Source organism: Echinops telfairi, unplaced genomic scaffold, assembly GCF_000313985.2.
Source record: "Echinops telfairi isolate 266 unplaced genomic scaffold, ASM31398v2 ScPeMD7_7420;HRSCAF=8458, whole genome shotgun sequence".
Classification (NCBI taxonomy): Eukaryota; Metazoa; Chordata; class Mammalia; order Afrosoricida; family Tenrecidae; genus Echinops; species Echinops telfairi.
In genome coordinates, this window is record NW_022111320.1 from 21,588,301 (window position 1) to 21,600,394 (window position 12,094).

General features: G+C 41.0%; 1 non-coding gene across 1 annotated transcript; it reads right to left on the reverse strand.

The window, feature by feature from the left end:
* Nucleotides 1–11,195: 11,195 nt before the first annotated feature.
* Nucleotides 11,196–11,381, reverse strand: LOC115872185. The gene has a single exon (XR_004047720.1). It is a non-coding gene; the product is annotated as a U2 spliceosomal RNA (small nuclear RNA).
* Nucleotides 11,382–12,094: the final 713 nt, after the last annotated feature.

A 12,094-nucleotide genomic window follows, 5' to 3' on the forward strand; every position in this document is an offset into this window, starting at 1 on the left:
GAAACTCTGGCCATGCTTTGTGAGTGTTTCATAAAGAAAAGTACTATCCTCACTCTGACAGAAAGAATGCTTCATAAATGAGCCTGCCACTTCAATGCATTTCTTTCTCACAAATTGCCAGCAGGCTGGAGTCCTGTGGGGATGCTCTCGGGATCAGAGAGGGTCTAACTGTTGTGTCAGGAGTGTTTTTCCCAGAATAATAAACTGCCTTAATCACTTTATTTGGGAAAAAATATGCTGAGACTCACTGAAATCCATTGTATATAACTTTTCTGAAAAACTTAGAACTCAGCCTTTTTGTCTTTTTCTTAGATTTACCCTCCAACACAAACAAATGGACTGTGAATACTTGATTGTTTCAGGATATAAAAAGTGAAATTCTATACCCAAACATCCACCTGTGATGCCCACCTGAACCGGCTCCAGACAGACTGTATTGTTCCCATCTTGGAATTCCTATTGTGTTGTGTCCCTACCTCTATGATGCACTTCTCACATGTTTTCCACATGAGCCTGTGGGCTAATATGTTTTGTTCTGTCTACTGTATTAGCCTGTGGATTCGTTTTGGGCAGGGGCTGGATGGAGAGGTTTGGTAATGACATGTGATTGGCAGGTTACTATGTTGTCTCATTGAATTTAATCCTTGCAGGGATCCTAGGAGGTAAGCCTTACCCATAACCTTTGTACAGTTCAAAGTTATTAGAGAACCCACACAAGACAAGCAGCAGATCAGGTCTTGAGTCTAGCATGTGGCATGGCAAGATCCAACTTCTTTCCACCAACTGAGTTCATTGCTTCTCTAAGTTTATAGGAGATTGACTAGATGTTTGGTGCTCTCTACTTGAATTTCTATAAAAAGTAGGTGGATAGTGAGGAGATAGGTGTTAGGGTGAAGATATTTGTCAGTGTGGAAAGTTAGGAAGAACTGCATTAAGGAGGAGAAATGACATGCAGTTGGGGGTCATACAAAGAGGGTTGGTGTCTTTGACTATGCAGTCTGTTTTAGGCAGGGGTCTCCAGAGAAACAAAACTAGAACACACACATATGAGTAAGTTTATAAAGTGAGAAGGTATGCACCAGCTAATTACTCCACACAGCAGTACAGAGGGCTCAGTTCAACTCACTTTCATGGAACAGTTAATATACTAGAAGTCCTTCAACTCGCATGGGTTGTCAGGCCGAAGGTCAAGGAAGCAGACAGTGGAGTCCTTCCTTGAGCAAGGCAGGCAGCGTCTGCCCATAGGCAGGAAACAGCAAGGTGGGTCAACAACAGTCAGTAGCTCAGAAATTTAGTGAAGGAGGCCCTGATGGGATATCGAACTCAAGCAATGCAAGGCAACAGAGTCCATCAGCCTCAAGCTTAAGCAATGTATGCATCAGCAGCGTGGTGAAGCAGGTTTCGAAGGAGCCTCAAGCTCTAGTGGCAGGACCCATGGGTTGGCTTGGCCCACAGGTGGTGTAGCACACAGGTTGAGACAGAGGACTAGCTAAAGCAGCAGCACACTGGTCTGATCACAAGAGAGCAAGAGAGAAGGGGGTCGGCCTTGTTTATCTCTTTGCCCTCCAATCAGTCCAACTGTGACTGATTAATCCCACATATTCCTATTGGCCAGGTTGGCACAATAAACATAATTACCACACAGTCCTTGAGTGGTACAGTTAATGTTGTTTGCTGTTAATTGAAAAGTTGGGCATTGAAATCCCCTCAAAAGAAATTCTTGATGGTCTATTTTGAAAATTAAAATCTTAAAAACCCTAGGTAGCATAGTTTTGTCAGAAGAAACCAGCCTATAACAATTCTGTAGGTGCAATTGTACTGCGATAATATATAAAGGTTATAGAAAAGTCATAGAAGATAGGAGACAGAGTAAAATAAAGGAGTCAGACACATTTCATAGTAGCATGCTCACCTCAACCCCTCCTGGTAGTCCACGTGGAAGTGGGAGAAGAGAGAGGTGAGAGAGGGCATCTTTACTATGTTGGGATATATATAGATAGCCACAATACATGCATATTCATTAGTTACATATGTCACAATGCAGATGGTAACTACAGTAAGGTCCCTGAGCTCACAGGTGAGGAAACCCAATACCTGCATTGGGGGAGGGTGTGAGGGGGATGGGTGCTGTGGCAGGAGGAGATAAACGAATGTCTGCTTCTATAGGGAGATGGAATCAACTATGTGCTCACTTTAAGGCAGCATAGCTATTAGGGGAGAATTTATGGGATTGATATTTAAAGCAGGGTAATGCACTTGGATTTTATCTCTAACTTACCAATGTGGTGGCTTTCCTAACGTGGAACATCAGCTTTCCAGGTTCCCTGTTCTAAGTTAGGGAATGTAGTCATAGTTCCTTCGGTGTCAGTAGATTTTCACGTTCCAGATTCCCTCTGTTGTAAGTTAGGGCATGTAGTCCTCGTCATGCCTCCCCCAGTCTTCGTTTCCCACACAGTTCTACTCTGACACCCATGGCAAGACCATGAGGTGGAGTTGACTTGATGGCAGTTGGTTTTCTCCTTCACTCTGGAAAATTTCAGTTTGGAAACACCAATCTGAATAGGTTGTGTGGGCTTTGTAACATCACTCCACAGTTTGTGTGCAAGTGCAGATGTGGGTTGTGTTTGAAGATGTGATTTAAGAGCCTGGGTGAAGGAGTTGAGGGCATGCGTTAGAAAGTGGTGGTACCTGAGGTACAATCTCGATGGAAAATTGGAAGTAGGAAGGGCTTGAGGGATATGTTAAAGAGTTTCAGTAATGATTAGTGCAGTGAGTTGGAAGAACTCCTGAAGCTTTAGGAGCTGAGTGATAGCGTTTCAAGACTGCGGTGTCCTAACTCCAGATTTAAGGTTGTGCTGAGGAGTTGAAGAAGTACAGACCGTAGTGAAGAGAGTGTAGCTGAAGAGGAATACAAGGGAGGCCATTGAAGTTGAGTCATTCGAGGAACTGAGAAGTCAGGTTCCTCCACAGATAATCCACGAGAGCACCATAGTCATCAGGATGGTGTCAGGAGGGCTGTATAGAGAAAGGATGCTGCCGGCAACATGAGGAAGGATTCCATGAATGAAGAAGATCAGCAGGCAGTTGTTCAGAAACAAGAGAGGGGGTGGTGAATTATCTGTGTACCTGAAAGTGAGAGGAGTGGGTATTTTATATATAATGGCACTGGGGAGGATGATGCTGATCACACTGCTCCTCTCAAGATGTGAGCAGTGTAGGATAAGCAGACAATATCCTCGGAGAGTCTAAGCAGATAAAGAACTTTCGGTAAGAGTTTAGATTAAGGAGGTAGAAGTGAACAGAGGAGAGAATAGGACCAGTGCTCCTCAAATGTAGCCCCCACCTTCTGGTCAGGTGTCTGTGTTGTTATGACGCTGAACAAGTTTCAGTGGGATTGTGGACAAGGAAAGATCAGGAAAAAAATGTCTGATGATCCACATCGAAAAACCGACAGAAGAAATCCCTATAGGTAACAGCAGTTCTGTCCTGTATGTACAATGTCAATTAGTTGATGGCCCATTCAGTGGCAGCTAACAGCAATTATCCCACATAGATGTCCACTTCTGATGAAAAACTGTCTGAAAGTAACCTGCTTTTTGCTTGTTATGCTAAAAATGTGATTTTATCTCAATTTTTATCTTAATTAAATACATACATGCACACACAGGGGGGCTTCAGACAGTGTGTGGACAGATTGAATTTAAGGATAATGGAAAATTTACAGGGATTTGTTGAAGCTTCTATATATAAATAATATAAACCATTGCCACTCAGTTGAGTCTGGCTTACAGGCACCCTATAGAACAAAGCAGAACATCTACCTAGAGTTTCCAAGTCTGTAAACCATTACAGAAGATGTACAATGCAGCTGCCTAGCAACCAAGCATGTAACCGCTTCATTGCCAGGGTTCCTTATGTATGCATATACACATACTGCTATTTTTATAATGGTCATTTTGGCAACATCCAACTGCATATATGTTCATGGTCCCATAGTATAATAGAGTTCAGAAATCCTAATCAGAGAATGAGAAGTAGCAAATGCAATAGCTTCCTATATATACCCATGTATTTTATGTTTCTAGGGTAAAAAGCTATTGCATTGCATTTCCAGGAAGGCATATAATGGTACATATAAAACCAACATATAATGAGATGGCATTTAATAATGATACAAATATATTCACTTGCACACATGATAGTACCTAAAAATCTAAATAAAGTCTCTTTGCTATTGAGTTGATGTCGACTCATAGTGAGCCTGTAGGACAATGTAGAACTGCCTCTGTGAGCTTCCAGACTGTAACTCTTAATGGGAGTAGAAAGCCCTTTATTTTTCCTGTGGAGATGTTAGTGGTTTTGAACTGCTGATCATGGGGATCTCAGACAAACAGCGTAACCTGTATACCACTAGGGCTATGTGATGGCACATATAAACCTATAATACATACAGCTTTATACTATTAACAAATGCTTATATTACTGGCTTGTGTATATACTGACCTATACTACCTAGCTAAAAAGTTTACTGTTCGATGGTATATGCTTTAATTCATAGACAGTAGCACCCCTGTGTTATGCACATCTTTTGAGTATTGTATCATTAGCTCTCTGTAATTTTCTTTAGAAAATGTTACATGAAGTATATCATGGCCCAAAATTCCAACCAAAATAGTTCTTGTGAAAAACACAGCCCAAAGCAAAGTTGAAATATTAATTTGGAAGTGGACTAAAAGGTTATTAAGCAACATGAAAGTGGAAAATCACGGAATGCTATTTAATATCAGTGAATGATATTTAAGCACATGATACTTGACGGTTATGATGATGGTCCTCAAAAACAAGGGAAAAAATTCTCCAAGGTGTTAGAGAATCAACTTCATTGCGAGTGGTACTGTTATCAAATATGTGAGCAGGGTACCTATGTCAGATGAGGAGAAATTGCTAATAATATGGATGGAAGAAAAAGTGCTTTTAGCTCTCCAGCAATCACTGTTGGCGCACGTAGCTTGCTCAAGGTGCTTACAGCAAGAGCAGACTATGAGGTTCACACAATGTCCAAATCACACAAGACCCTATTTTGTAGAATGTATCATGGTAAGTGACGTATGACTATCTATAAATGTAGAAAATATTATTTCTTCATACTGATAATGTTCCTCTGTTTCACTGTCATTAAGATCATTGGGCTCTAAAATAAGAAAGCATATTTCAATGATTTCCATTGACTGAAAAATCTCATCTAAGGTATATTTCAAAATTCACTCAGTTATGTAATTATATCCACCAGTTTACATTTTTCCTACTGCTTGGTTCCAAGTTCAATTTTCTATTCCTCTGGATGTGTTTTACCATAATTACTAAGTACACACAGGTTCTGTACAAATGCTCATCTAATTATTTAAAAATCTCACCTATAATATATATCTTAAGTAAAAACCAAATAGGAAACCTCTGGTACTACAAACTGATTTCCTAGGTTTTACATAAAGAAATAATAGATACTTGGGTCAAGTGTTTAGGACAGGTTTATTAACCCAGAACTATGCCCCCTGGGTTATTCTTTCCTTTTTGAAGGTGTGTGTATATGTGCACATTCTTGGGAGATGGCCTTTGTCTTTCACTGGATTTTCAAGGGGGATTAATAAATTCCAGAACATTATGAACACAATTATAGAAGCCCACAACTTAAGGAAACATGAGTCATATGGATTTCACTTATCAATATATCAGAAAAAAATCTTAATAAACATCTTTTAGATGCTGAGGTAGTGAGTTTATTGTGCCAACCTGGCCGATAAACACATGGGGGTTAATTGAAGGGCAGAGGGATAAGTGGCTTGGTGAACTTCACCTTTCTAGTTCTTGGGTCTGTTGTTTTGTGATGGCCAGACCAGGGTGCAGCTGCCTTAGCAGTTCCATGCTTTAGCTGGCAAGGCTCACTTCCTGCAACACATCCCCAAGGAGAAGCTACCTGATGCAGCCCTGGGTGCTGGAGCAGCCATGTGGAGACCCCTGCCAGCGCTGAGATGCTTATACATTCACTGACTTTCCTCCTGCAGTCAGCATCATAGTGTGTGTTTTGTGAGATGGAGGAGGTCTTTGTGGATTGGTGTTGGACATATGGGTTAATGTTGGACTTGTGGGTTTGGGCAGCACTGAGTTGGGATGTATTCTTTTTTTTTTTTTAATTAATCAATTTATTGGGGCTCATACAATTCATCACAATACATAGATTAATTGTGTAAAGCACATCTATACATTTGTTGCCCTAATCATTCCCAAAATTCTCTTGCCTCTTGGGTTCCCGGAATCCGCTCATTTTCCTTCCCCCCCACCTTCCCTTCCTCCTCCCCTTTCCCCCATGCACCCTTAATAATTTATAAATTATTTTTGTATCTTACATTACACTGTCCGGCGCCTCCCCTCACCCACCCCGCTGCGCCCGTCCCCCAGAGAGGAGGCCATACGCGGCTCCCTGTGATCCATTCCCCCTTGCTACCTCCCCCTTCCCTCCTGGTATCGCCACCGTCGCCCCCGGTCCTGAGAGGCTCCTCCGTCCTAGATTCCCTGCGCTTCCAACTCCCATCTGTACCGCTGTGCATCATCTGGTCTAACCAGGTCTGCAAGGCGAAACTGGGGTCCTGGTAATTGGGGGGAGGAAGCGTTTAAGAACTAGAGTAAGGTTGTGAGTTTCATTATTGCTATACTGTACCCTAAGTAACTCATCTCCCCACTCCCCCTCTGCAAGGTATGTCCAGTTGTCTAGAGATGGGCATTGGGTCTCCATCGCGCGCCACCCTCATTGACAAGGATATGACTTTTCTCCCCGCCTTTGGTGTTTTCTTGATGTGCACTTACCCCTTGTATAAAACTCTCTCTTATATATGAGTTTCTGTGGATCTGTTTCTCTAAAGTATCCAGAATCATATAGACGCCAAAAACGATGTTAGCAGCTAGGACTAACCATGGTTTTTTCCGTAGAGGGAGCAAACAGCTCGCTGCTCAGTCTCTGAGTTAGTTCGTACCTGGTGGATCGGGGAAGCCCCGAACAAAGGCCAATGTCCTCTCTCTGTCAGTGTGCTCGTCATCGGGTTAACAGTTTAAAACTCTGTGGGAAGTGGTTTCAGGGATAGTTAAAGGCCTTCCTTTCCCCTTTTTTTAATTCAAAATATTTGAGTAATTAAAACAAAAGATGAAGCATAGCAAGTACCTTTCATTCATTCCTTTTTAATGATGATGATTCTGTATTTTTGGAATTTACTCCTCAGGAAAATACTATACAAGGAGTCCAAGTCATAAGTAATTACATAGTTTTAGTAACTTTTCACCTTTTACTTTATTTTAAAGGAGTGAATACATTAAAATACTAAGCAGATGTGGTAAATATTATTTGTGTTCTTAAAGCAGTAATGATAGGTGCTACATGGATAGTTTCTGTTTCCTTGGGTAGCTTTGAGTCAGAATCGACTCAACAAAGAGCTTGGTGTTGCTTCTTTATTTATCCTTTTGGGGTACAGGGCTGAGGACTTCGACATCTCTCTTTTGAGGGATGTAATTCAATCCAAAACATGGACTAAAAGCAGTATACAGAACTGGAAGATACTATTAAAATCCCCTCATCTAAGGATGTCATCTAGGTAAATCAATTTGAGGCTCAGAGAAATTGAAGAAGCTTCTTAAGGTTATATAGTGAATGAGGACAGGGGTTCGAATTCTTCTTTTGGCTTCCAGGCCCTGGAATTTTGTTCCCTATTCTGGCATGGACATACCTTTGAGGGTAAGTGCTGGTATTCTTAGTGGGTACCTAAGAGCATTGAATAAATACACATCAAAATTTACCTGGCATCTTTTTATACTTTAGAATTAACATGAACGCCTAATAATTTTTTTTTATTGTTTTGAATAATACAATGATCCCAATGCTTCTTCAACTGTTCAAGTCCCTGCCCTGTCACTGGCTTAAGCTCCTCTGCAAACAGACTCTGACATTGAGATTTATGGTTCAAGTGGAGGGTCTTGAGATCAATGCCTGTGAAAGAGTGAGGGAGGTAGCATTGGGGGGGGTGGGGGCTCAGTCTGCAGGGAGTCTGACGCAGCGATGTTCCTTCAGAATTTTCCGGGAAGGATCAAAGGGGTCTGCATGGACTAGTCTTTAAGTGGAGGCTGCCCGGTGAAGGGGTTGTAGTCTTGAGAGAGGTGGCTGTGAGTATCCCTAGAGAAAGAATCAGTGCGAGTTTTCAGGTGTCCCTGACCCGTTGGCTGGTAGTCAAGTCAGTGGGGATTAGGAGAGAGGGCCATTGGGACTAAAGAAAGTGCTATTGATACACTTGATATATTTAGCATATAGCCTCATTATTTTCAAGTATCTCTTGGGCAGAAGTATGTCACTGTGGTTACTGGTACGAGTCCCGAAGCAGAAGAAAGTTGCTTTTATGACTCCAGTAATTAAGCACGTGGTGTGGGGAAATCATTTTACCTCTTTAATCCATGGTTTATGCAAGAGGAACAGTGCAAGTCTCTTGTCCTATTTGGAAGAATAAGTGTCTGGCAGTGAGCGGTTCACCCCCACCCATGAGGCTTAGGAGAAAGATGGGGCTGTGTGCCCCTGTGTTACTGTCCCAGAACCTCTGTCGAGGGCCACTGTGGATCAGAACCAAATCAAGTAGGCTTGGTTTTCATTTTGGTTTATTCAAATAACCCAGCATAACCCCAGAACAGTAATACATTCATTATCTCTTCTACATATTGTAACCTCAGCGGATTTAGGTCATGTATCCAAGATTGGTGGTATAAATACCTTTTCATCTTTCTGCTTTAGTAAACGCAGTAGGTAAGCAAGAACAACAAGGGGTAGAGAAAGGTGTAAAGCATAATCCCTGGTTTTAAAAAACAAAACAAATGGAGACATAGCATATGTATATATCCACAAATCTATGTAACCTGTATCTGTAAAGATACTCGCATTGAAGATTTTATATAATGGCCATGCTGTTGACGCTGACTTTCTTGAAGGTAATCAATCAGGGAAGAGAAGAGGGTTGCTCTGAGTCAGAACTGACTGGATGTGGTGTGTTTGAGTTTGGAATGGTCATGCTTGTAAGTATTGTGGCATCATTCTTGTGGTGGTGAAAAACTAGTCAGGTATGTGTAGAGAAGTTTGCAAAAGCAGAGTCCTGGGACAAAGAAGATTTTACATATGTGTGTGTGTATGTATATTCCTGGTGTGTGTGTGTGTATGTATATTCCTGGAGATGATTAACATGTTCTGTTAGGTTAAAAGGGTAAAGATTCATGGCTTGTGAGGCAGCATAGTGAGCTGGAGAGTGTGTAAATCCTGGATATTAGTGAACCTTGTTCTAATTTTGATCAGATTTTAGCCCCGAGTCCTTGTTAGCATTAAGGATACTGTGTATCTGTCATGCTGTACACTGCATGTCTTCAGCAAAGGCTAGCTCTGTCAGTATCAGTCCCGGTGTTTTCAGGAAGAAAAGCAGTCTAACAAGTGCACACTTGGACTAAACGCCGAGCGGTGCTCACCCTTAACCTGAGCAGCCACAGAGCTGACAGATTCTAACCCAGGAAGAGTTTGGGACAAAAGGAGAAAGATCCTGCCTATAGAAAGTCGATGATTTATTCTTCTATTTGAAAAATCAACCCTGCAAATAACAAGCGTTCTGAACATTGGAAAAACAGAAAGAGACATCACTTCTATTTGCACTTCACTTGTTTGTGAATAAAAACAAGATAATTGAATTTTGGATATTTTTTTTCTTTTCTAGGGAGGGGGAAAAAAACCTAACAGCAGAAACCATGGGTACTTCAGGAGAGAAATACAATCTCTTTCTTGGGTGGGGGTGAGTCAGGAAAAGAACGAGACTCGATATTTAAAGACCAGATGCATAATTTATGTGCAGAGCTATTTTTTCAGGCTGTTGTAATAGCAGAGGAGATGGGAAGGCATCAGCAAAAAATCAAATTAAAGTGGGACTTTGATTAATCTTAAAATAAATCTTTTTTAAAAAAGCCTGTGAATCCATGTTTCTCCATCTACAGTTATGAGAAGTTGTGGCTATTCGACAGTTCTATAGAACTGGTGAGGGGAAAAAATGAGGAGCTGATACCAAGGGCTCAAACTCAGGTAGAAAGAAAATGCTTTGAAAATAATGATGGCAACATATGTACAAATGTGCTTGACACAATGGATATATTTATGGATTGTGATGAGTTGTATGAGCCCCCAATAAAATGATTTACAAAAAAAAAATATGTTTCAACCATAATAGAACACCTAAAAAAAAAGCAAAACATTTTAACCATATCCTTTAATATGATGATAGATGCCACTAGTCCCCTAAGCCTCAGTGACCTGCAATTAGCTGCCAGAAGCAGAAACCTGGATGCTTTGCTCCAGGATTAAAGTGTGAGTGATTCATATGAAGCACCCTTGTTGTTCATATGTAAACTGTTGGTAATTAATAAAGGAAGCAATTATTGAGTGTGTTAGTCCAGGTAGACTAGAGAAACAAATCCATAGAGACTCATATGTGTTAGGAAAGAGTTTTATATAAAGAGTAATTGTATATTAGGAAAGCATCCCATCCCAGTCCAGCCCAAGCCCATCAGTCCTATATTAGCCCATATGTCCAATACCAATCTATAAAGTCCTCTTCAGACTCATGAAACACATGCAATAACACCAATGTAGGATGATCACAGGCCAATGGATAGAAATTCTTTGGATCCAGTGGCATTGTAAACATCTCAGCGCTGGCAGGGATCTCCGTATGGTTTCTCCAGGTCCAGGGTTCTGGCTGCATCAGGCTTGGTCCATGTGGCTTCTCCTGAGGGATGTCTCACAGGAAGTGAGCAGAGAGAGAAGTGTCTCTCACCTCCAAGGAGGAAATACCGGAATCCCCAGAATCCTTGGGGGAAGACCATGCCCACACAGAGGCCTCATTGGCTATATCCTGATTGACAGCCTCAACTCCACCCCTACACTTTTAATCCTCAAAATTAACAAAGGAAACTACCACATTGAGTTAGGTTGAAAGGACAGTCAATAATGTCTTTTCTTCGTGATACCATAAATGAATTATAAGTAGGTTTTTATGCAGCCTTGTTGAGTGCCCAATGTGTGTCAGACACCATTCCAGGTTCTGAATATTAGGCAGAAAATAGTCAAAGACTATTCTTTGGAGCTTATATTCCTGCAGGTACTATAATACAGGTAAATATGTGGAGTGGACAGAGCAAGCTCTTGTTCCATCTCCCAATTTCAAAAATCCATTTAATCCATTGTCCTCAGATAAAGGACATATCCGATGTTAAACTGAGGAGAATAGATACTGCACTCGATTTTGCCAGTAGGAAGAAACAATACGAGCTTATGCTCTAGCTGTGGAGGACATATTAGAAACAAGTGAACTACTCAGCAAGTGAAATTATTTCAGGAAGGGATACATTCTGTGAAGACCTTTACTATAGGAACAAGGAGCAATGGCAGAAAAAGTTACTGAGAAGTGTGACATTTGAGCCTAGACCTGGATTTTGAGAAGAAGGTGGGTGTAGGAATGATTATGCAGAAAGGGTGGTTGTTTCCATTAGGCACCTGTGAGTCAATTTTCACATCATAGAGACTCCATGTGACCGAGCGGAAGTGCCCCACAGGTTTCCTGGGCTGTCATCTTTATGGAAGCTGATCTTTCTGTATGTCTTCCTGGGAGCCATTAGGTGAGTTCGAGCTACCAAACCTTTGCTCAGCAGCTAAGTGCTTAATCATGATGCCAGTAACAAGGGCAACTAAAAAATAATTTTAAGAAATGTAAGAATGTTACATATATATATACTGATGACACTATTCATTTTGCGTGGACATAAAACAAAATAGACTATCCCCAAACAAGCGCGAATGATAGATAACCCATGGAACAAGCTCTTGATGAATTATTTTGTTGACATTTAAAGAAATTCCTATGAAGACAATACAACTCCAAGAAAAGCTGTCTAAAACACATATAATATTTAAGTGAATAAAAGAACTAGTCTAACCTTTACACCACTCTAAATATTGTCAATGCATTTATAAGGACTA